Below are 25,558 nucleotides of genomic sequence, written 5' to 3'. Positions count from 1 at the left end.
GGAGAAATGAGAGAGACAAGGAGGGTTTTTAAGATCTGTGATTAGGTTTCACGAGCAGCATTTTGAACTTGGAATAAAGGAGAACACAGAAATGAAAACTTATTCTGCCGTATGGTTCCTGGACAGTCTTGTGCAACTGCCAGAAAAAAAAAATGATTAAAAAAAAAAACACCACAAAACAACAAGGCAGCAATTGTGACAGAATAATGGAAGTCCAAATTACAGAGGCAAGGTTCTTCCTCTGTCCTCCCTCCAGGCCTAAATGAATAAAGGCATGACACTGAGATTGAAGGCTAGTTCTACTTCAGAACCACAGAGACATGAGCACCAGCAAGTTTGTGGTTGGATAAGGATCTTCAGAACTCCAGATGGTCAAGCACTGCTTCGTCCCTTCTTCAATGGCATCTCTAGCATGTATACTTCCCTTAAATCCACCTTCGTAGCATTTGGTGATGGTAATTCAGGGACTACAAAAGCAAACTTTTAGAGATTTAATTTTTTTCTTTCTTTCCCTTGAAACTCAGGTCTTATTCTTTCCCCATTTCCCTTCTTTCACACCCTGGGAAGTCCCCAGAGAAATTCACCAGTCTGGTCTGCACTGTAGTTTGGGTTGGCAGATGCTGCAGAGTTGTAAGAACCATCTATTTTTTTCCTCTTTTGCACCATTCCCTCTTCTGTTTACTTATCATCTCAAATGTTTACAATCCAGTGAGAGGCCATATAAATTTATTAAACCTCCCTGTTGTTTTTCTTTTCCTTTAAAAGAGATGTTATTTTAAGTTTTTCTTTCAGTTTCCTCTGATTTTCAGAATAGTTCCTCGGGGCTCTCATTATTTGGAGCTCCTACTGACTTAATCTGCTCTGGAGCAAGGAGCTTGGAATTTCTTTGACTTTAAGCTGCAGCATTAATCTTTCGCCCAGCCTTAAAGGGTTTAGGGTGGAGTCTCTTCCAAAGGAGTTGCTGCCTGTGTAGCTACCATAGCAGCAAAGAAACCATATTTGGTCTCCTCTGTGGAAAACAATCTGCCCCCTGCCAGCAGCTCAGCTTTGCAGCCACAGCAGAGCAAGCCCTGTGTTAGCTGGGGGACATTTCCAGCGAGAGGGACGGCAGGGGAAATGATGTGGACTCCATCAAGGGGAGAACTGCTCATCCATATCATCTAATTCCAGGAAGAGGCACAACACAGTCCATGCCTTCGCCTCGTCTGGCCAACTCTAATCATGAATCTCCTGTGAATCAGCTGGGAAACATGCAGAGTAATTGCTTCCCTCATGTTCTTCTTAGATTTTTTAAATGAGGATTTTAATTTCCACCCCACTGTTTTCTGACCTCCTCTCCATTCTTTCCTTTCCTCTTTCTTGTGCACAGATATGAGATTGGGGCCCTCATTCATACTAACTGGAATTTTCCTTGGCAATGGTAGAACAGAAGCTTCTCCATTCTGTAGAGATGAATTTGCTTTAAGTAAGATCTTCCCAGAGTACAAAAGAAATTTATTCTGAAAATTTCAAACTAATGTGAGTGTATCTTTTTTATAAACTTTGATAATTTCTACTTCAAAGGCAGAGTTTTGTTAGATTGATATTAATTCTCCACAGCTCTCAGAAAAATGTCTTGCATATATTATGCATTTGATGAATAATTATTGAATACATGAATATAGACATATCTATAGGGTAACCTGGTCAATTTTTATGGATGACATCATATGTTTCGCCATACAGAGCTCCATTATGCTGTATCTATACAACAAACAGCACTGCATTCATGTTGAGTGCAAGTATGACTTCAACATTGAATATTTTTTATCTGAATTGATCGTTTTAACCCGCTCTTCTCTAACTGTGATACCATCATGACTAGAATCCTCTCAGCTCATTCTCCTCTTTCATTTTGTCCTTTTCCCCTTTATTCTTGCTGTTTAATGTGATTCTCTCATTGGCGACATGGGCTCCCCTCAATTACGACTCTATCATTTTCCATGACAGATGGCCTTCTCACTGGAACTGGATCCACCATCCTTTTTTCTCAGTGTCGTCTTGTTTATGTTTTAGATCTTTTGCAAGGTGAGCTACACCTCTGAGAGAAGCTCCTGGAAATTACCAGAGATACTTAATGTTGCCAGCTGTTACAGATGGAGATGATGCACCTTGATGATGAATAAGTACTGAGCCTGAATCCTACAAATGGGAAAAGGTGCTCATATCAGACTTATGCATTAGATATCAAACTACAAAATACAAGTGCAGTTGATACCTGTTTAGATGATGTAGAGCAAGGTAACAGTATGTATTAAAAGCAAAAATTCCCATGAAGCTGAACCGTTAACTCTCTGCCAAAACCTCCCACTCTCAAGTTTTAAGAGCCAATAAACCTTGTATCTGTACGTTCAGCTTTGCCTTTTTTTTCCCAGGACTGTAAACCTCTGTCAGGGTTTACCATGTTTCATTGATTTTATTTTTTCTAGCACCGACATAATGCTCACATAGTAATGAGGATGAAATAATTTATTTTTTTCCTGCTCATCGTGTCATTGTGAATGTTCTGCTATCATACAAAAAAAACCACACCTTAAATTATTCAAAAATATTTGCTGAGCAAATATAAACCACTATGCATTTTTCTGAGCACCAGTGAGACAGCCAAGTATAAAGGGGTCCCCAAAGAAACTCTGACCAGCCTGCACACTTGGAGGAGTGTACACTGAGGTGGAGCCTTGGGAAGTTCATGCTGTTTGCAGTGGAGAGGAGCCTGGCCTCTCCTGATCTGGGGTGGTAAACTGAGATTCAATCTGTGAGGCGGGAAGCATATTAGCAGGACTATTTCTTTGCTGAGAGTCCCTGTTTCCTTTTGTTTCCTTTTCACCCAATAAACCCTGCCCTTCTCACCCTTCAAAGTGTCTGTGAGCCTAATCTTTCACGGTTGTGTGACAAGAACCCAGCTTTTAGCTGAACTAAGGAGTAAGTCTTACCACACCACTATATAGTGATGAATAAAACAAACATAACCCCACCTTCACTGAGTTTACATTTAATAAAAACACCAATAAATTCTTTATTATTCCTGCAAAAATCAAATCACTTGGACAATATCCTGGCTTCCCTATATTGGTTAATCTAATTATTCAATATTATGGTATTGTACATACTATAGACTGAATATGACCTTGTTTAATCACATTTGTGAATTTCAACTTGTCTTTATGAAGTTTCACATATAATCACTGACTTATTATTGCTGTACATTTCTTTATAGTATTTTTTGAATTGATCCCTTACTTTCTAGTTCTGGTGTCTTCCTGACTCCCTCATTTCTTCCCTCTCAAATGTTTTCCAATTGGTTTTACTTTTCCTTGGCCAACCTTATTTTTATCCAGTCTACATACTCCTGTTACTTCTACCTCAGTCCAAACTCTTCTGGTTTCAGACAACAAAATCTTATTTCAAGTAAAATAAACAAAAAGGAAAAAAATACAATATAACAATGCAAAGGTATAATAAAGTATAATAAAGTAACCAAAGGAAGAAATCAGGAGAAATATTTAGAAAAAAATTGGATCAGGGATCAGACATATGGCAGAAACTGAATTTATTTTCCTGTTTTTTACAGAAAACCATGATTTTTCATCTTTTCTCTCTGTATGCTTCATAATATCTTTTCTTTTTTAAAAAAATTATCTTCTTTTGTGTTTTCTCTTTCTTTCTCCAGTTTGCCTTCCCTCCCAAGAATATTCATCCTTTTTTCAAGTGCATATGGCTCAAACTATAACTTTAAGCATGCACTTTCCATGGTCTCAGTTTAGTTGCCTAACAAACAGTTTAGAATATTCCTAACTTCCTTTTTTTTTCCCTAGAATTGTTGAGATCTGACATCCAACTGATGCCTGCCCATTTAGATGAGGTATTCATTTCCCATATTTTACCAAAAGTAAGGGGAAGAAGGAAATTGGGGAATGGTGTTCAAAGCCATATCTTATAAATAGAATTTCCATGGTTTCACACCAATGATGGGTGGATGGATGGGGCCAGTCCTCCCAGAGAAGGGATCCTGGATTGGGCAAACACTCCGATTAGTGTAAAGCCTTTGGAACTTCTATTCATAATTGTACTATTCACCTTCATACTCCAGTTTCTCTTCCAACTATCACTGCCAGCCTTATGCAACCTTTTCTCTATGATTCTTAGTATCTTCTGCCAGATGGAGTTTATTCACTTTCTCATAATTTTCTCACTCATTGCTATATGATTTATGCAATCAGTCCTTTAAACTTCCTCTATCATATGCATTGCAAAGAACCGAAGCCCACACTCACCACAAAGTTTGCTTAAATTAACCTCCCCTCTGAATGGTCTCCAAATTCTTATCCAGAGCTTATCATCATTTTGATTTAGGTATTATTATTTTTAAAAATATAACTTACTAAATATTATATATTAATTACAATTACGCTTGTAAATCAAGTTTGGTTATTTTGTGAATTTAAGTGTTACTTCATACATCTATTTGTAAGCTTCTTAAGGGCATTTCCTCAGAAAATGTCACACAATAGCAGGAATTTAAGGTAGTAAATAGGTAATATAGAGAGAAGGATGTAAAAAATATTAAACACATTCTGTGCCAGGTGATAGGGTAGACACTAAATTAGGAAAACAAGCTCAGGAAAACTTTCCCAGAATGTTTTGATCATTTGTGACCTTACTGGAATTTAAAAACTAATCTTTTTAATTCAAAGTCTAAAGTCTAATGGTATCTATTAAACTATGTGAAAGTAATTTTACTTTAAGGAAACACACTTTAGTTAAGAATTTTAGGCCAGGCATGGTGGCTGACGCCTGTAATCTCAGCTCTTTGGGAGGCCGAGGTGGGCGGATCACCTGAGGCCAGGAGTTCCAGAACAGCCTGGCCAACATGGTGAAACGCTGTTTCTACTAAAAATACAAAAATCAGCCCGGCATGTTGGCTTGTGCCTGTGGTCCCAGCTACTTGGGAGGCTGAGGCAGGAGAATTGCTTGGACTCGGGGGGCAGAGGTTGCAGTGAGTTGAGATCACCCCACTACACTCCAGCCTGGGCAACAGAGCAAGGCACTGTCTCAAAAAAAAAAAAATTTTTTTTTGTCAATGGCCCATAATTTGAGTCAGCTAATGTGGGATTAGAAAGTCTCCTTATCCATTTATTATTACTCTTCTGTATCTTTCTGAGTAACCTTGTGTTTGCCATTAATTTGGAGTCTATGGACAAGAAACTACTAAGATAGCCTGTCTTTAAACAACATTCTCTATTTCAGATTCTACATGTTTAGACTGTCAGTGCAATTAATCTGAATAAATGTACTTATTACCTTCTGCCCCAAAACGTGAGTCTGTCTTTGGGAGTTTGTAGCTTGCTTGAAAGATTATGAGACTTTTCCCATGCAGGGAATTCATATGAATTCCCTGCAGAAGGATAACATATATACTCTGGATTTGGGGACAGCCCATTGTGCCTAGTAAAAAAGATACTGTGGGAGTTAGTCATTTTTTTATGCAGAAAATTTGAAAACATAACAAAGAAAAAAAAACTCTTTAGAGATTTTTTTTTTGCATTATATTTTGGTAAATGGAGACACCAAATGGTATGTTTGATAGATTCTAAGAAACTGTTCAACTAATCAACAAGCATTGGTAATTATAAAACCTCTACCATAAGCTAACTTCTATAGCACTTTTTTTTTAAAAAAAGGAAATATGAACACCCAGTCCTCTAATCTCCAGAAATAAAGGTATAAGTGAAATAGTGGCAAATATTGCATAACTAATCACATTTTTGTTTTTGATTTAATATTGCATTTACCACACTCACTCAGGCCTATGGTGTTTTTTTTCAACTTCAAAACAAGGAGAAATGCTGGCTAAATCCCAGGCAGAGCGTGTCCTAATTTAGGCCATGCAGAAAGCACTGGGCGTATTCAAATTCATGTTGGGTACAAATTGTTTCATTCTGTGACTTTTGGGAAAGCATTCAGGAGTTAAGGGTCAAGGGTCTAAGTTAGCTGGGCATGGTGGAGGGTGCGGTGGTGGGCGCCTGTAGTCCCAGCTACTCAGGAGGCTGAGGCAGGAGAATGGCGTGAACCCGGGAGGCGGAGGTTGCAGTGAGTGGAGATCATGCCACTGCACTCCAGCCTGGGCGACAGAGTGAAACTCTGTCTCAAAACAAAAACAAAAACAAAAGAGTCAAGGGTCTGTTCCAGCAGTGGGCAGGAAGGGATACAGCTCTGATAGGCAGCAGGTCACCACATGGAGTTGGGTCTTACTCCCTGCTTATGAGTGAGGTTTTTTCAACATAGTGACATCATGTCCCACCCAGCATAGTGCACACCTATACTTCCTGAGAAGTGAAACAATTTGATTCAAGGTCTCACTGTAAACAATGAAATGTTACTCTCTTGAGAGGGGAGGGTTGGGCATAGCACATGGAGGTCAATACTTAGCAGTGGTGAGCTTGCTTCTTGGGCCTTAATAATATCTCATTTGAACCTCATAACAGCACCATAGCATAGATCTGATTGCTAATGTTGGAAATGAGGAAACAGATGGTGAAAAGTTTAAGTATCTGAGCCAAAGCAGTCAGAATATGTCAAGGCAAGAATTTATTTGAATTCAGGTCTCCATTGTTCAAACTGGTAGGTGTTGGTGTCTAACTGACAGTGACACATATGATGAGAAAGCAAATATTTACTGCATCATATTCAGAAAGGCAGTGGAAAAATACTTGATACCAAGGATAAGGATCAGCCCTTGAAATATTGGGAACTTATTTGAAACTGACCAATCCTTTAAAGTCTTCTTACTTCCTTCCCTTCTACTGAAACAAAACTCTAAAATGAAGGCACTTACCTAATTGTATCAATAGCACTTATTTACCTTATTTTAAGGTAAAATCAAAAGTTCATATATGCTCATTAGAATCACCTTATTCCTTAGCTATCTTTAGTGCTTTCCTTCTTAACAGTGGGGATTTGGATTGCAGTTTAAAATATTTTATGTACTACACTGCATTTCTCATCAATTTTCTGTGGTAGACACAGAAATGTTCTACCTTGATACCCCTTCAGGGAAAGACTTGCTGTGATATTAACCTGTATCAGGGGATGGTGTTGGGGATGGGGAGTTTTATGATGAAATTATGAGAATTAGATATGCTTCTCCCTTCACTTTGGGAACTCTTCTCAACCAATCATACTTCATGGAAGAGTAAAATGATTTTAATGGAGAAGCAAAGAGAAACGAAAATTCAGGATATTTTGAATTTCAAAACTCAATATAATAATTTCAAGAATATGATAAAACTTTGGGGAATTTTTTTGAACTCAAGTCTAAGATTAAACAAGGGGCAAAGAAGAATGCTTACTAGAAGGAGTTTTATTTTATTTTATTTTTCTGCCAGGATTCCTCTGGCACAGAAGACTAGATGAAACTTCTGCCTGGCATGGTACCCTATGAAGACAGTAGCCTCAGCTACATAAGGAATATTCTCAAAGTCCCAATCTGCCAGTCTGGTAGTAGTAGAACAGTAGAATTCCTCCATGTATAAGGCAGAGAAGTAAGCTTGACAGAGAATGAAGCTGAGAGCCCCAAAGAGTCTTTTTAAAAAAAATTTATTTTCATAGGTTTTTGGGAAACAGATAATATTTGGTTACATGAGTAAGTTCTTTAGTGGTGATTTGTGAGATTTTGGTGCACTCATCACCTGAGCAGGATACACTGAAACCAATTTGTAGTCTTTTATCCCTCAACCCCTCCCACACTTTCCCCTGAGTCCCCAAAGTCAATTGTGTAATTCTTATGCCTTTGCATCCTCATAGCTTAGCTCCCACTTATGAGAGAACATACGATGTTTAATTTTCCATTCTGGAGTTACTTTAGTTAGAATACTTTAGTTAGAATAATAGTCTCCAGTTCCATCCAGGTTTCTGTGAATGCCATCAATTTATTCCTTTTTTGGCTGAATAGTATTCCATGGTATATAATGGAATATATATATATATATATCACAATTTATGCACTCATTGATTGATGGGAATTGGGGATGGCTCCATATTTTTGCAGTTGCAAATTTTGCTTCTATAAACGTGTGTGCAAGTATCTTTTTCGTATAATGACTTCTTTTTCTCTGGTTAGATACCTACTAGTGGGATTGCTGGATCGAATGGTGGTTTTACTTTTAGTTCTTTAAAGAATCTCCACACTGTTTTCCATAGTGGTTGTACTAGTTTACAGTCCTGCCAGCCGTGTAGAAGTGTTCCCTTTTTACCACATCCATGCCAACATCTATTATTTTTTTTATTATGGCCATTCTTGCAAGAGTGAGGTGGTGTCACATTGTGGTTTTGATTTGCATTTCCCTGATCATTAGTGATGTTGGGCATTTTTTCATATGTTTCTTGGCCATTTGTATGTCTTTTTTTGAGAGTTGTCTATTTGTCTTCAGCCCACTTTTTGATGGGATTTTTTTTTCTTGCTAATTTGTTTGAGTTCCTTGTAGATTCTGAATATTAGTTCTTTGTCGGATGTGTAGATTTTCTCCCACTCTGTGGGTTGTCTGTTTACTCTGCTGACTGTTCCTTTTGCCGTGCAGAAGCTCTTTAGTTTAATTAAGTCCCACCAATTTATCTTTTTTTATTGCATTTGCTTTTGGGTTCTTGGTCATGAAGTCTTTGCCTAAACCAAAGTCTAGAAAGGTTTTTCCAATGTTATCTTCTATAATTTTTATAGTTTCAGGTCTTAGATTTAAATCCTGGATCCATCTTGAGTTGATTTTTACATAATGTGAGAGATGAGGGTGCAGTTTCATTATCCTACATGTGGCTTGCCAATTATCCCAGCACCATTTGCTGAATCGGGTGTACTTTTCCTACTTTATGTTTTTGTTTTCTTTGTTGGAGATCAATTGGCTGTATTTGGGTTTATTCGGGTTCTCTATTCTGTTCCATTGGTCTGTGTGCCTATTTCATACCAGTACCATGCTGTTTTGGTGACTATGGCCTGATAGTATAGTCTGAAGTCAGGTAATGTGATGCCTCTGGATTTGTTCTTTTTGCTTACTCTTGCTTTGGCTATGCAGGCCCTTTTTTAGTTCCATATGAAATTTAGGAATTTTTTTTTCTAGTTCTGTGAAGAAGGATGTGGTATTTTGAAGGGAACTGCACTGAATTTGTAGATTGCTTTTGGCAGTATGATCATTTTCAAAATATTGGTTTTACCCATCCATGAGCATGGGATGTATTTCTATTTGTTTTTGTCATCTATAATTTCTTTCAGCACTGTTTTGTATTTTTCCATTCAGAGGTCTTTCAACTCCTTGGTTAGGTATATTCATAAGTATGGAGTCTTGAAGTTCTGGCTGGGTTTGTTGTTCTGGAGTACTTCATTATGAATATGTTGTGAGAGATTGGATACTAGATTAGCTAAAGAGAAATATTAAGAGAAAAAGTGGAGGATGTGTTAGTCTATTTCACACTACTATAAAGGAATACTTGAAGCTGGGTAATTTATATTAAAAAAAGAGGTGTATTTGACTCACACCTCTGCAGACTGTACAAGAAGCATGGTGCCAGCATCCATTTCTGGCAGGACGTCAGGAAGCTTTTACTTAGGGTGGAAGGCAAGGAGAACTGAGGCATGCCCTATGGTGAGAGAGGGAACAAGAGAGTCAAGGGGGAGGTGGCACATTCTTTTAAATCAACCAGCTCTCTATGTAAACGAATAGAGCTAGAACTCACTCATTACTGAGGGGATGGCACCAAGCCATTCATGAAGGATCTACCCACAAGACACAAACACCTCCCACGAGATCCTACCTCCAACATTGGAGATCACATTTCAGTGTGAGATTTGGAGAGGACAAATACCCAAACCATATTAGAGGAAGAAGAGGAAAGAGAGGATTAGGAGACAGGGAGAAAGGGTGGGAGAGAAAGAATGAAGGAAAGGAAGAAATCAGTAGAAAAAATAATAATTTCCCAGGGCTACCAATTTGGAAAAGTTATTCCTGAAAGAATCAGAAAATTAGCCAATATATTTGTCTAAATACTCCATGTTTTCTTGAATCCTATCTTCTTATCCCCTTCCCTTATAGTCAGGAGCTCCACAGTATCAGTGTAAAAGTGCTCCTGAGAGATAAGTTGGTAAAAAATCGTTGCAGATCAGTCTGTCATATTTCAAGTCACTGAATGGCACCTGTTTTCTATGAAATACAGTGTGATCTCATCTTCTAAATGAGATGAAAATGATGGCTTGGGAGGGGATAAAAAATACAAATGCATTGCAGTGTTTAAACAAATCAATGTTCCACTTTACTTTGAAAGCCACCAAACAAACAATTGACACCCAGCAGGGCTGGCACTTAAGGCATCTCCAGGCAACTACCACACCAGCCATTTACTTCCATTTCCTGATACCCTTGGAACATCATTAGCAACAGGGAAGCATTAAGACCGCAAGTGGGACAGATTCACATCTGTGTAGGTAACTGTGAGAGCTATTCTGTTTGTAACACTAGAGAGATGCTTAGAAATTCACTTTTGCTGATGCATTTGCCTCTCCAGATTGACTGCAATCATCATTGCCAAAGGGGTTGCTTCAGCTTTGTCTGTCTCCATGGAAAAACTTAAATTTTTCCCTAAAGAAAATGAGCAGGGATTGCCTTTGGATTGCAATCCAAAGGCAGTCCATGCTTTTCTAAGTGATTTGTACTTTTCCTCATGAAAAATGAGATGTCTCCTACAATAAACCTTAAAAGACAGGCCACAAAGTGGGAGAAAAAGTAGTATCTTAATGCCTTCTTATGCACGTTCTTAAATGTTCTCTGTCTCTCTGTGTTTCCCCAAAAGATAAATGTTTTAGGTAAATAATCAACCAAGGTCTCGATTTTCTCCTTTGCTTTCAGAGTATGTTGTCAAGCTTTGTAAATTTTTTAGCAGCTGTCAGAGTAAATTTATTACCAGAGATGTCTACATTCTTATGTAATCCAGAAGGGAAAGTTCTGGTGATGGGTTCTGTTTCAGCCTTTGAAGACCAAATGTCTAGCAAGATTAGGATGCAAAAACAGAGTTGGCCATATGAAATCTCCACCTGCCATCTATTATGCAGTAATGAATAAAAACAGATCATCCTAAATTGCACCACTTGCAACTTCCCTTCAGTCACATAACCAACAACTACAGAGAAAAGCTAGCTTGTCTGGAATTATAAATACATGCTTTTGAAGATTAAATATGCGGTGGATGTATTTTACCGAAAAAGAAGATAATAGGTTCCTACTTTAGTGCATAATTTGTTTTAAAAAATGCAGAAACAAACAAAGCACAGTTCCTAAAGTCCAGTGGGAAAAAAAATAGATAAAATAGAAAAAAGAAAAAAATCATCATTATTTATAGAGAGAATACTAATATCTGCTCCCTTCAGAGTCTGGGGAGAATTCTCCTGTCATTATGGAAAGTGACATTTGAAACATGGGTTAGGGATTTCAAACAAAAAACATTTCATGACCTAAATGGCTTGCGATTAAGACAATGCCATGCATATAAAAATTAAACATAGCATAGGATCTACACAAACATGCAAGCATAGATTTATAGATAGCCATTAGGTGTCTGTAGCCAATGTAAAGCTATGTTACAAATAGGTAGATAAATTATCTATGGGAGGAGAAGGTGAAGCATGATGGCCAAATAGAAAGCTTTACTGATCGCCACCCCACACAAGGCCACCAAATTAACAACTATCTACACAGAGAAAAAAACACCTTCATAAGAACTAAAAATAAGATGAGCACTCATGATACCAGCTTTTAATTTCATATTGCTGAAACAGGCAGTGAAGAGATAGAAACAGTTCTGAATCACCAAAGCCCCCACTTCCACCATGCCCTGGAATTGAGATCTGGTGTGGAATGCATTTCTGGACTCTGGGGGAGGGAGATCAGTGCCATACTATTAGAGCAGAAACGAAAACTGGACAATACTCAGCTGACACCCGCCCATGGAGGGATCTTTTAAACCAGCCCTATCCAAAGGGGGATCACCTATCCCAGTGGTCAGAACTTGAGTGTCTGCAAACCTCACTATCCAGGGCTACAGCACTCTGTGTCTTCAAGTAAACTTGAAAGGCAATCTAAGGTATAAGGACCACAACTCTTAGGTGAGTCTTAGTGCTGACACGAAGCCTAGAGACAGTGGTTTGTGGGGCATGCAACATACTGAGACACTAGCTGGGGAAGCCAAGGCAGTTCAGGCATCACCCCTCCCTAACCCCAAGCTGCACAGCTCTGGTTTCGAAAGAGACCCGTTTTATCCACCTGAGGAGTGGAGAGGGAAGAATGGGGAGGATGACTTTGTTTTGCATTTAGGATACAAGCTCAGCCACAGGAGGATAAGGCGCTGGTCCGATTTATGAGGCCCTCATTCCAGGCCCTAGCTCCCAGATGACATTTCTAGGCACACCCTGGGCCAGAAGAGAACCCCATGCCTTGAAAGAAGGAACCCAGTTCTGCCAGGATACATAACTTGCTAACCACAGAGCCCTTGGGCTCTTTGAATACCCAGCAGCGATACCCAGGCACTACATCAAGGGTCTTGGGTGAGCCTCTGAGAAATGCTGGCTTCAGGTGAGACTCAGCACATTACCAGCTGGGCACAACTCCTTCTGCTTGAGAAGAGCAGAGGGAAAAGTAAAGGGGACTTTGTCTTGCACCTTAGATGCCAGCACAGCCACAGTGGGGTAGAGCACCAAACAGGCTCTTGGGGTCCATGATTCCAGAACTAGACTCTTGGGCAGCATTTGTGGACCTACCCTGGGCCAGAAGGAAGCCCACTGCCTTGAAGCATGAGTCCCAGGCACGACAAGCTGACTTAAGAGACCCTGGGCCTTAAGGGAATATCAGTGGTAGTCTGGCAGTACTCCTTGCAGCCTGGGGTGGTGGTGGCTACAGGGTGAGGCTTCTCTGCGTTTGGAAATGGGAGAGAAGAACTGTGTCTTGTGGTTTGAGTGGCAGCTCAGCTGCAATACAGTAGAACACCAGGTAGAATTCTATAGTTTTTTACTCTAGTCCTTGACTCCCAGATGACACTTCTGTACCCATCTGGAGCTTGGGGGATTTTGCCACTCTGAAGAGAGTTACACGGGCCTGGCTGGCTTTGCCATCTAATAATTGTAGAGCCCCAGAGACTTGAAGAAACATAGGCAGTAGCCAGGGAGAGGTTACAGCAGGCCTTGGGCAAGACTCAGCTCTGTGCTTGCTCAGGTATGAACCAGTGCAGTCATAGTGGTGGTGGTCACAGGGTGCTTGTATCACTCCATACCCAGGTTTAGGTTGTTCAGAACAGAGAGAGAGACTGTATGCTTGGGAGAAAATAAGGGAAGGCAACAAGGGTCTCTGCCTGGTGATGCAGAGAATTGTCCTTGATCTTGTCCAAGACCATCAAGGCAGTACGTCTATGAGTCTGTAAAAACCACAGTGTTACTGTGTTTGGGGTTCCCTCTAAAGCAGAAATAGCTTAGATCATTTACCCAAGTCCTTGGAAATATCTAGAAAGCCTTCTCAAGGAGAATGGCTATGAATAAGCCAAGTCAGTGGCTAACCTTTCAATGCCCAGGCACTGAAAAACATCTAGTACCGTCGACATCACCCAGGAAAACATGACCTCGCCAAAGAACTAAGTAAGGCACTAGGGACAAATCCTGAAACAACAGAGGTATTTGACCTTTCATAGAGAGTGAATTCAAAATAGCTGTGTTGAGGAAACTCAGTGAAATTTAAGGGAACAAAGAGAAGGAATTCAGCATTCTATCAGGTAAATTTAACAAAGACATTGAAATAGTAAAAAAGAATTAAGCAGAAATTCTAAAGTTGAAAAATGGAATTGACATACTGAAGAATGCATCAGAGTTCTTTAACAGATGAATTGGTCAAACAGAAGAATTAGCAAGTTTGAAGACTGACTCTTTGAAAAGACACAGTCAAACAAGACAAAAAAATAAAGAATAAAACAAATGAAACATGTCTGCAGGATCCAGAAAATAGCCTCAAAAGGGCAAATCTAAGAGTTAATGTCCTTAAAGAAGTTGTAGAATAAGAGATAGGAGTAGAAGGTTTATTCAGAAAGATAGCAGCCAAGAACTTCCCAAACCTAAGAAAAGATCAACAACTAAGTACAAGAAGGTTATAAACACCAAGCAGATTTAATCCAAAGACAGCTACCTCAAGGCATTTAATAATCAAACTTCCAAAGGTCAAGGATAAAGAAAGGCTTCTAAAAGCACCAAGAGAAAATAAAAACATAACATACAATGGAGATCCAATACATCTGGGGGCAGACATTTCACTGGAAACCTTACAGGCCAGGGGAGAGTAACATGACATACTTAAAGTGCTGAAGGAAAAAAAAAGAGACAAAAACCTTATATTCTAGAATAGTCTGTTCAGCAAAAATATCCTTCAAGCATAAAAAGGAAATAAAAACTTTCTCAGAGAAGCAAAATCTGAGTGAGTTCACCAACACTAGACCCATTCTATAAAAAAATCCTAAAGGGAGTTCTTCCATCAGAAAGAAAAAGACATTAATGAGCAGCAAGAAATCATCTGATTATAGAAAACTCACTGGTAATAGTAAGTCACAGAAAATCACAGAATATTATAACAATATGATTCTGTTGTGTATTAGTGCATTCTCATGCTGCTATGAAGGAATACTCAAGACTGAATAACTTATAAAGGAAAGAGGTTTAATTGACTCACAGTTCTGCACGGCTGGAAAAGGCCTCAGGAAACTTAACAATCATGGCAGAAGGCAAAGGAGAGGAAAGACATCTTTACAATGTGGCAGGAAGGAGAAGTGCCAAACAAAGGGAGAAAAGTCCTCGATAAGACCATCAAATCTCATGAGAAGTCACTCAATATCACGAGAACAGCATGTGAGTAAACGCCTCTATGATTCAATTACCTCCCACTGGGTCCCTCCTAGGACACATGGAGATTATGGGAACTACAGTTTAAGATGAGATTTGGGAGGGGCCACAGCCAAACCATATCATGGTATTTAAACTACACTTAAGTGCAAAGACTAAAAGATGAACCAATCAAAAATAATAAGTACAACAACTTTTCAAGACATAGACAGTACAATAAAACATAAATAGAAACAACAAAAAGTTAAAAAGTGGTGGGACAATATTAAGGAATATTGTTTTTATTAGTTTTCCTTTTGCTTGTGTGTTTGTCTCTGCAAAAAGTGTTAAGTTGTTATCTGGTTAAAATAATGGGTTATAAGACAGTATTTGCAAGCCTCATGGTAACCTCAAACCAAAAAAATCATATAATGGATGGAAAAAAAATTAAAAGGAAAAAGTTAAATTATATCACCAGAAAAAAATACATTCAATAGAGGAAGAAAGGAAAGAAAGAAAGACCATAAAACAACCACAAAACAAATAACAAAAAGGCAGGAGTAATTCCTTACTTATCAGTAATAACATTGAAGGTAGATGAACTAAACTGTCCAACCAAAAGTCATAGACTCCCCTAATGAATGAAAAAACAAGACCGATTGATTTGTTGCATACAAGAAACACACTTCACCTATAAAGACACATATAAACTGAAAATAAAAGGATGAAAGAAGATATTCCATGCTAATGGAAACCAAAAAATAGCAGGAATTGCTGTACTTATATCAGACAAAATAGTTTTCAAGACAAAAACTGTAAGGAGAGACAAAGGTCACTGTATAATGATAAAGGGATCAATTCAACAAGAAGATCTAACAATTTTAAATATATATGCAACCAACACTGGAGGACCCAGAAATTTAAAATAAATATTATTAGAGCTAAAGAGAGGGACAGGCTACAATACAATAATAGCTGGTGACTTCGACACCCCACTTTCAGCAATGAACCAATCTTCCAGACAGAAAATTAACAAAGAAACAACAGACTTAATTTGCACTATAGAACAAATGAGTCTAATGGGTATTTACAGGACATTTTATCCAAGAGCTGAAGAATACAAATTCCAATCCTCAGTACATGGATTAGTCTCAAGGATAGACCATATGTTAGGTCACAAAATATGTCTTAAATATTCCAAAAATATTGAAATAATATCAAGCATCTTCTCTGACTACAATTAAAACTAGAAATTAATAACGAGGAATTTTGGAAACTATACTAATACATGGAAATTAAACACTATCTTACTAAAAGACCATTGGGTCAAGACCTGAAGAAATTAAGAATGAAATTGAAAAATTTCTTGGAACAAATGGAAGCACAGCATACCAAACCTGTGGGATACAGCAAAAGCAGCACTAACAGGGAAGTTTGTAAGTGTAGGCTATAAGGGCCTACATCAAGAAAGAAGAAAAACTTTAAATGAACAATCTAATGATGCAGCTTAAAGAACTAGAAAAGCAAGAACAAATGAAACCCAAAATTAGTAGAAGAAAGGAAAAATAAAGATCAGAGTAAATATAAATGAAATTGAAATGAAAAAAGCACAAAAGATAAATGAAATAAAAATTTGGCTTTTTTGAAAAGATAAAATTGACAAACCCTTAGCCAGAATAACAGAAAAAAAAGAGATGATCTAAATGAATAAAATCAGAAATGAAAAAGGATACATTACAGCTGATACTGCAGAAAACCAAAGGATCATGAGTGGCTACTATGAACAACTATATGCCAATAAATTGGAAAATCTAGAATAAATGAACAAATTCCAAGATATATACAACGTACCAAGATCGTACCAGGAAGAAATCCAAAAACCTGAAGAGACTGATAACAAGTAATGAGATCAAAGTGATTAAAAAAAGCCTCCCAGTAAAGAAAGGCCCAGGACATAATGGTTTCACTGCTGAATTCTACCCAATGTTTAGAGAACTAATATTAATCTTATTCAAACTATTCTGAAAAATAGACATGGAGGAAATACTTCACTTCCAAACATATTCTATGAGGCAAGTATTACCCTGATACCAAAACCAGACAAAGGCACATCAAAACAAAACAAAAACTACACGCCAATATCTCTGATGAATATTGATGCAAAAATTTTCAATGAAATATCAACAAACCAAATTTAGTAATACATTAGAAAGATCACTCATCATGACCAAGTGGGCTTTATCCCTGGGATGCAACAATGGTTCAACACATGGAAATCAATCAATGTGATACAGCATATCAACAGAATGAAGGATAAAAGTCGTTTAATAATTTAAATTGATGCTGGACAAGCATTTGATAAAGTCCAACATCCCTTCATGATAAAAACTTTCAAAAACTTGGGATAGAAGGAATATACCTAAACACAATACAAGCCATATATGACAGACCCATTGCTGGTATCATACTGAGTGGGAAAAATTAAAAGCCTTTCCCCTAAGATCTGGAACACAACGGATGCCCACTGACACCATGGTTATTCAACATAGTATTGGAAGTTCTAGCTAGAACAATTGGAAAAGGGAAAAATATAATAGGCATTCAAATTAGAAAAGAAAAGTCAAACTACCCTTGTTTGCAGATGATGAGATCTTATATTTGGAAAAGCCTAAAGTCTCCACAATAAAACTTTTGAAATTGATAAAAAATTCAGTAAAGTTGCAGAATACAAATCAACATACAAAAATCATAGCATTTATATATGCCAGCAGTTAACAATCTGAAAAATAAAGCAAGAAAATAACCCCATTTATAATATCTACAAATAAAATAATGTATCTGGGAATTAACCAAAGAAGTAAAAGATCTCTATAATAAAAACTATAAAACACTGATAAAAGAAATTGAAGAGACACCCCAAAAATGAAAAAGTATTTCATGTTCATGTACTAGAAGCATTCATATTGATAAAATGTCCACACCACCCAAACAAATCTACAGATTCAAAGCAACCTCTATCAAAATACCAATGATATTCTTCACAGAAATAGAAAAAACAATTCTAAAATTGATACGGAACTACAAAAGACCCAGAATAGCCAAAGCTATACTAAGCAAAATAACAAAACTGGAGGAATCGTTTTACCTGACTTCAAATTATACTACAGAGCTATTGTAACCAAAACATTATGCCAGCAAAAAAAAAAAAAAAAAAAAAAAAAAAAAAAAAAAAAAAGACACACTGACAAATGAAACAGAATAGAGAACCTAGAAACAAATCCATACACCCACAGTAAATTCGTTTTTGACAAAATGCCAAGAACATACACTGGGGAAAAGACAGTCTCTTCAATAAATAGTGCTGGGGAAACTGGATGTACATGCAGAAGAATGAAACTGGACCCCTATCTCTCATCATGTACAAAAATCAAATAAAAATGGATTAAAGTCATAAATCTAAGAGCTCTAACTATGAAACTACTACAAGAAACCATTCAGACAACATCTTCAGGACATTGGTCTGGGCAAAGATTTCTTGAGCAATAATCCACAAGCACAGGCAACCAAAGCTAACATGGACAAATGGGATCAGATCAAATTAAAAAAGAATGGGCATATAGCTGTTTTTAACATCAAGTTAAAAAGCTTCTGCATACTGGGATACAATCAAAAGTGAAGAGCCCACAGAATGGGAGAAAATATTTGCAAGCTACCCATCTGACAAAGGATTAATAATCACAATATATAAAGAGTTCAGACAACTCTATAGGAAAAAAATGTAATAATCCATTCCAAAAATTGGCAAATTATTTCAATAGACATTTCTCAAAAGAAGACATACAAATGGCAAGCAGGCATATGAAAATGTGCTCAACATGATTGATCATCAGAGAGGTGTAGATAAAAACTACAATGAGATATCATCTCATCCTAGTTGAAATGTCTTATATCCAAAAGATAGGCTATCACAAATGCTGGTGAGGATGTGCAGAAGGGAACTCCTTGTACATTGTTGGTGGGAATGTAAATTAGTACAACCAGTATGGTGAACAACTTGGAGGTTCCTTAAAAACCTAAAAATTGAGGTACCTTATGATATAGCAATCCCACTTCTGGCTATATACCTAATGGAAAGGAAATCAATATATCAAAAAGATATCTGCACTCCTGTGTTTGTTGCAGCACTGTTTACAATAGCCACGATTTGGAAGCAGCCTAAGTGTCCATCAACAGATGAATAAATACAGAAGACATGGTACGTATATACATTTCTATTCAGACACAAAAAAGAATGAAATCCAGTCATTTGCAACAACGTGGATGGAAATGGAGATCATTATCTTAAGTGAAGTAAGCCAGGCACAGAAAGATGAGCATCACATGTTGTCAGTTATTTTTGGGATCTAAAAATCAAAGCAATTGAACTCATTAACATAGGGAGTAGAAGGATTGTTACCAGAGGTTGGCAAGGGTAGTGGGGTGGCTGACGTGGAGGTGAGTATGCTTACTGGGTCCCAAAAAGTAGAAAGAATGAGTAAGACCTACTATTTGATAGCACAATAGGTGACTATAGTCAATAAGAACTTAATTGTACGTTTTAAAATAACAAAAAAGAGTATAATTGGATTGTTTGTAACTGAAAGGATAAATGCTTCAAAGGAAAACAACAAAAAATTTATGAAAATATCGTTTCTAGATGTATTTAATAAGATATAGGTTTTGAAAATGCAAACATTGGCAGCAACACCCAAGGTATATCTGGGATATCTCTGGATGTTTGTATGTACAGAGAAAAAGGAGTCCTAACAGATATAAAGTAATTTTAGGAAAAAAGAAAATAAAACCTTATCAATCAAAGGGAATATAACCTTACCTTACTGGACTGCTATTGTAATAAACAGCTGTGTCGAGTGACATTCTGGAAATTTCTGTTGATCAATACAACATAGTAGTTTAGATTAGGGTCAGCAAACTATGATCTGTAGAACAAATCCTACCTACCATCTATTTTAGTAAAGTTTCATTGGAACCTAATTATGCCCATTCTTTTATATTTTGTCTATGGCTATCTTTCGGCTGCAGAAGCACAGTCAAGTAGCCGCAGCAGAGATTGTATTGAACATAAAACCAAAAATATTTACGATATGGTCTCTTACAGAAAAACTGTGGCAATCTTTGGTGTTAGGTGAGTTTAACAGTCAATCTGGATGGATTCAAATCCCAGCTCTGATGGATAACCCAAGATATTTATTTTATTTGTTCCTCAGTTTCTTCATCTTTGAAATGAGGATAAAAATAATCCTATCAAAAAGATAGATTTACTGCAAAAATTAAATAAACTAATAATATGTATAAAGTATAAGAACAGTGGCCAGCACATAGTAAGATATAAATGATAGGATCAAGAATTAACATGCTATTTATAGGAGTCCTGCAACCTGAGAGAGTTTCAATGAAGCTATGAGTTTTCAGCTATGATTCTTTTTCTCAATTTCAAATTTGAAAGACTGCATGGTTGTCTCCATGACACTTGGGTAAGAAAAAACTTTGGGCTTAGACTAAATCATGTAGTGTATTAGAGTTCATAAAGAAAAATAGAAAAATTAGATATTTCAACATAGATAATTTAATACAAGAGATTGGTAAATGAGTGTGGAAATTGGAAAAGTAAAAAGTAAACACTATTATAAATAGTAACTGCTGTTTATGTTAGGTAGCTGCATCCTGCCCCACTACCTAACTTTACCATGTTAGATAAAATAAAGAAAAACAGTTGATATTATAACAACCTAGTAGCTTGTAGATGAGGCCATATAGAGTTGAGAAGCACAAGTAGCCTTATGAAAATGCTACTTGGGTCTCTGAAATGGGTACTACCCAGCTGCTACTGAGAAACCTGAGGGGGAGTAGCAAGGCTGGTTTTGGACATACCAATAATTAAAATTGAAAACTAAATATGGAAGACATGTAAATGTTTTTAAACAATAAGTAGTGTTTACCAAATGCAAGTCATTGTTGATTATCATTTAATAATTCTAAGATCATGCATGAAATTTCAAGAATAAAAGACTCATTTCTAAAAAAGCTGAATGTTTGAGTTACACTTAAAGATCCACATTAGATGTTCTTGAATGAAACAATATAGCAGAGCCCAATTTAAGAGAGGGTGTCCTCTATTAAAGTTTGTTGTGAAGAAGCGTTAGGGAAACAGATTGAACAGTGGAGTTGGAAGGGAGAAGGGAGATGGATGTATGGCAGTGTTTGGAAAAAAAAACTATAATTTTCTTCCTGCTCCAAAGAAGTTACAAAAACAAACAAATGTTTAAGAATGAGGCAGGCTTGGTACCTGTAGGATACAGCTTTATTTTGAAAGTTTCCCCTCTGTCAAAAAAAGAGAAAAGGAAATCAGAGAAATCCACAAACTTGAAGCCCTATGAAGGAAGGCAATAGACTCCTAACTGTCCTCTTATATCTGTCCTCTCCATGCCAGCTAGTTCACTCTCACGTCACATAGACCATGGCACAGTGCTACTTAAATTGTCATGGAACTTTACATACTATACACAAGACTTCAAATCGTTTCACTTTCTGTTTTAACATAATTACTTAAACTGGCCACTTGCATTTTAGGTATTAGTAGCTCACCTTCTCCTGCTTTCCCATAAACACCATTCTGTTTCTGGACTCACCTAGTACCTTCTGCCTGGAATGATATCTTTCTCTTTCTTTGGGTAGGTTGTCTAACTTGTCTTTATATTGTAAGCCTTTGTTTCAGTTTTCCCTGAAGAACCTCTCTGCATTTACCTGCTGTGCTAGGTATTCCTTCTTTATATTCCCATTACAAGGTGTGCAAACTTCAAACTTTTCATTATAGCATGTCATTGTAATTATTCTTATGGATGTTACACTCACTAGAAATAATCAAGAGTGAGACTCTTGTTTTATTTCCATCTGTGTCCCAAACCAGATAGCACAGTGTTTGACACATAAAGGGCATTCATTTTGAAAGAGCAAAGAGATGGTGGTCTTTTACTATTCTCATTTGAGTTACTGAAATGGGCAGAGGTTTATATGGAGGCCCCCAGAAGATGCTGAGTGTCTTGCTGAAACAACAACAACAACAACAACAACAACAAACAACAACAACAACAACAAATGCACCACTAGCTACAGCTCGAAATATACCATAAAGTAGGGAAAAGTAGAACATAATGAGTAGGGAAACACACTTCTGCCAGAAGTACTGCTATAGTGTCAGTTGTCATTAAGGAAAGAAAGGTATTAGGAGTTAATCCATGCTTTTGAGTAATACTTAGGTTGTTGATGATAATAGTTTTCTAATTAACTTCCTTCTTTTTATTCCTTCATGACTATTTGGGCTACAACTCCTTAAACAACCTTGAACATTACGAGTTTGCTTTAGTTCACTTATTTAGAGTACTAGAAATGACATGCTTTATAGAACTGTAAATGTTGGAGCAAGTGATCTCCTAGTTGACCAGGGTAATTACAACTACTTCCCTATGCTGCAGCTTCTCCCATACCAGCCAACAGGGAATCACATCATACTAGGCAAATTTCATCAACTCTTTTATGAAAATTACTTTTCTATTCATTAAAAAATATGGTGAAAAACAAGCTCTTCTGTTGAAGACTGGCATGGGGAAGGTATAAAGCAAAAAGTTCATTTCAGTAATTAATTACATGTGCCAGACTGTGTGATTCATGTATTTACCTATATTATTGCTTATAATCCTTGCAACAGCTCATCGATATAAACATTATATCTCCTTTGTAAAGGTATGGAAACTAACAAAGTTTAAATTACTTAAGCTAGATAATCAGTTATCTGTCTCTGAATGACTATCACAAAAGTTAGTGGCTTAAAACAACTATATTCCTCCCTCATGATTGTATGGAATGTTTACATCCTTCACATTGTGAAGGATGTGTATGGATGTTCAGTCTTGTTTCTTCACCTTGTCTCCCTTTGGCCAGTCATGTGGTTATTGTCATCTGGTGGGGGAGGATAGTCTGAGATGGCCTCACCCATATGTCTAGCAGTTGGTGATGACAGTCGGTGAGGCCATTTGTTTCCTACAGGCTTAGAGTCTCCTTATGCTAAGTCCAGTTGAATAAAGCAAGTCTCATAACCAATCCCAGAGTCAATGAGAGAGGGGACTATGAAAGGACAAGGATGCAGGCAGGCATGAGTCATTGGGAGTCATTACTGTGGAAATCTACACACCTAGTAAGTGGTGGAACTGGGATACAAACTTATGTTGGTCTGACTTTAAAATGTATCCTCCCTATCCTTGTGGCCAGGTATTCATAAATTAGAAAATTCATGCATTAAATCAATTTGATGTAATGCTTAAATCATTCAAAGTATTGTTGAGTCAAAGGATATAAAATGCTTCTATGGGTATCTGTATGCAAGATATTCTTAATAAATATAAGTTCTTATTAGACATTATTATTCAATATTATTCAACGTGATTTTCTAGCAGTTATCTACTACATTATTTCACAATTATCTACTACACTAGTTTGAAATAAAATAATGCAATAGAGACTTCATTAGTTCAAAGAATGTTTTCTATGTTTCTGTGTTGAAATAGCAGAAGTTACTCTAAAACTGGTAGATGCTTTATAAGATAAATACACGCGCGCGCGCGCACACACACACACACACACACACACACACACACACACACACACACTGTATTAGTCCATTCTCATGCTACTAATAAAGACATACCCGGGATGGCATAATTTATGAAGGAAAGCGGTTTAATTGGCTCACAGTTCAACATGACGGGAGAGGCCTCAGGAAACTTATAATCATGGTGAAAGGGGAAGCAAACACATCCTTCTTCACATGGTGGCAGCCAGAGAAATGCAGAGTGAAGGACGGGGGAAATCCCTTTTTAAAACCATCAGATCTCACGAGAACTCATTTACTATCACGAGAACAGCGTGGAGGTAACAGCCCCCAAGATTAAATTACCTCCCACTGGGTCCCTCTCATGGCACGTGGGGATTATGAGAACTACAGTTACAAGATGAGATTTGGGCAGGGGACACAGCCAAACTGTATCACACATCCCGGTATAGTTCAGACTGTGCTCAATTTCATACAAGTTTGTTTCTGATCACACAAGATATAATGGGTAAAAGTAGTTCTCCTCCATCTTTAATATCTGTAGCTCTTGGAATTTAATATAATTGCTTCAGGAGTTGAAAGGAATAGAGGACCCTGTGGAGTGGTTCAAATGGCTAAGCCTAGAAAAGGTGTACATTACTGCCAGGAACATCCTTTGGGCCAGAATCCAGTCATATAACCCAAATGAACCATATTGTGAAGGATGACATCAACATTTCTTGAGCTATATCAGTATCTGCCACAGTATATTGAGGAATGAAAAAGTTCAAGTTTAATCGAAATCTGCTATCTAAAATTTCTTAATACTAACCTGAAATTTATAATGCAATTTATACCCCCTTGCTCACATAGGAGTAAGCAGGCATTGTTAGAAGAGGCAAGATACTTCTGGAGAAGGTCTTGAATTGGTAAAGTATTTTGAGAAAGTAAAGTATGTCACTATTTAAAATGTTATGCTGTATCGCAAAAATTTCTTATTTATTATACCAAAAATGCATACTATTTTTAAAGTTAAAACTTGATGTTGTGACTCAAACTTCCTGTTTCTGTTGCCAATTTATGGTTTGACTGATGAGGAGGGAAGATACTTGTCCATGGAACCAATATATTTGGTCCTACAGTTGTGAGCAATCTACCAAACTCAATTCTAAGATTGTGGCAAATGAATACATTTTGAAATGTATCATCTCACAGGCATTTTTTGGGAAGTTTTTTGTAAAGAATGGATTTTGGAGCCCAATAAACCTAGTGTTAATTCTCTCTATTCTACCACTTAATGTTTCAAGGGCTAGAGAAAGTTGTCATTTCTGGACTTCAGTTTTATTATTATTACAATATAATGGTTCACATGGCCTAATTTTAAAGTGCATGTTTATCTATCATTAGGGATGTTATGTTGGACAAGTCACTTCAGTAAAATCCATCATCAGTAAAACCCTTTGTATGATGGTGAGAATTAAATAAGAATAATAGCACAGCTACCCCTTAGTCAATCTGGGGAGAAAAAAGAAAAAGAAAAGAACTGCAAAAAGCACTTTGGAGAGGGACTGGTCATTAAATAGATAGGGTTCTATTGCTGAATATGCTGGGAAGTTTGCCTTTACTACATTGAGCTTAGCATCTCACAAACACAATTATACTCTTATTTAGTTCACACATATCAACTCATTGTAAAATATTTCAGCATCATTTAAAAGTCAACAGGGATGAAATTTTACAGTCCAAAGTAAAAAGATGCAGTGCTGTAGCTCTAAGTTTGATTTATGTGTACTTTTTATATGTCTTTGGTACACTTTTTAGATGTCTTTGAGTAGGCCAATGCTTATTAACTTTAATAACAACAGTAGGTTCAATTCACCAGAAAAAAAAAAAAAAAACCTCATCCTAATTCCCTGCCTACACTACCCTGTGAGTTACTCTCTGATCCTTCATTTAATGGTAAGTTTTTTATTTCTGTGATGCTATTCTTT

The 25,558-nt window shown here is 37.1% G+C and overlaps 1 long non-coding RNA gene across 1 annotated transcript; it reads left to right on the top strand.

Annotated features, from left to right (window-relative positions):
- Nucleotides 1–286: 286 nt before the first annotated feature.
- On the top strand, nucleotides 287–2,387 carry LOC101128689 (uncharacterized). Its single transcript, XR_004070460.2, has 4 exons — nucleotides 287–414; nucleotides 1,171–1,257; nucleotides 1,370–1,518; nucleotides 2,056–2,387. It is a non-coding gene; the product is annotated as an uncharacterized lncRNA (long non-coding RNA).
- Nucleotides 2,388–25,558: the final 23,171 nt, after the last annotated feature.

Source organism: Gorilla gorilla, chromosome 4, assembly GCF_029281585.2.
Source record: "Gorilla gorilla gorilla isolate KB3781 chromosome 4, NHGRI_mGorGor1-v2.1_pri, whole genome shotgun sequence".
Classification (NCBI taxonomy): Eukaryota; Metazoa; Chordata; class Mammalia; order Primates; family Hominidae; genus Gorilla; species Gorilla gorilla.
Note: the sequence above shows the minus strand (reverse complement) of the source record. Positions and strands in the feature narration are given on the sequence as shown.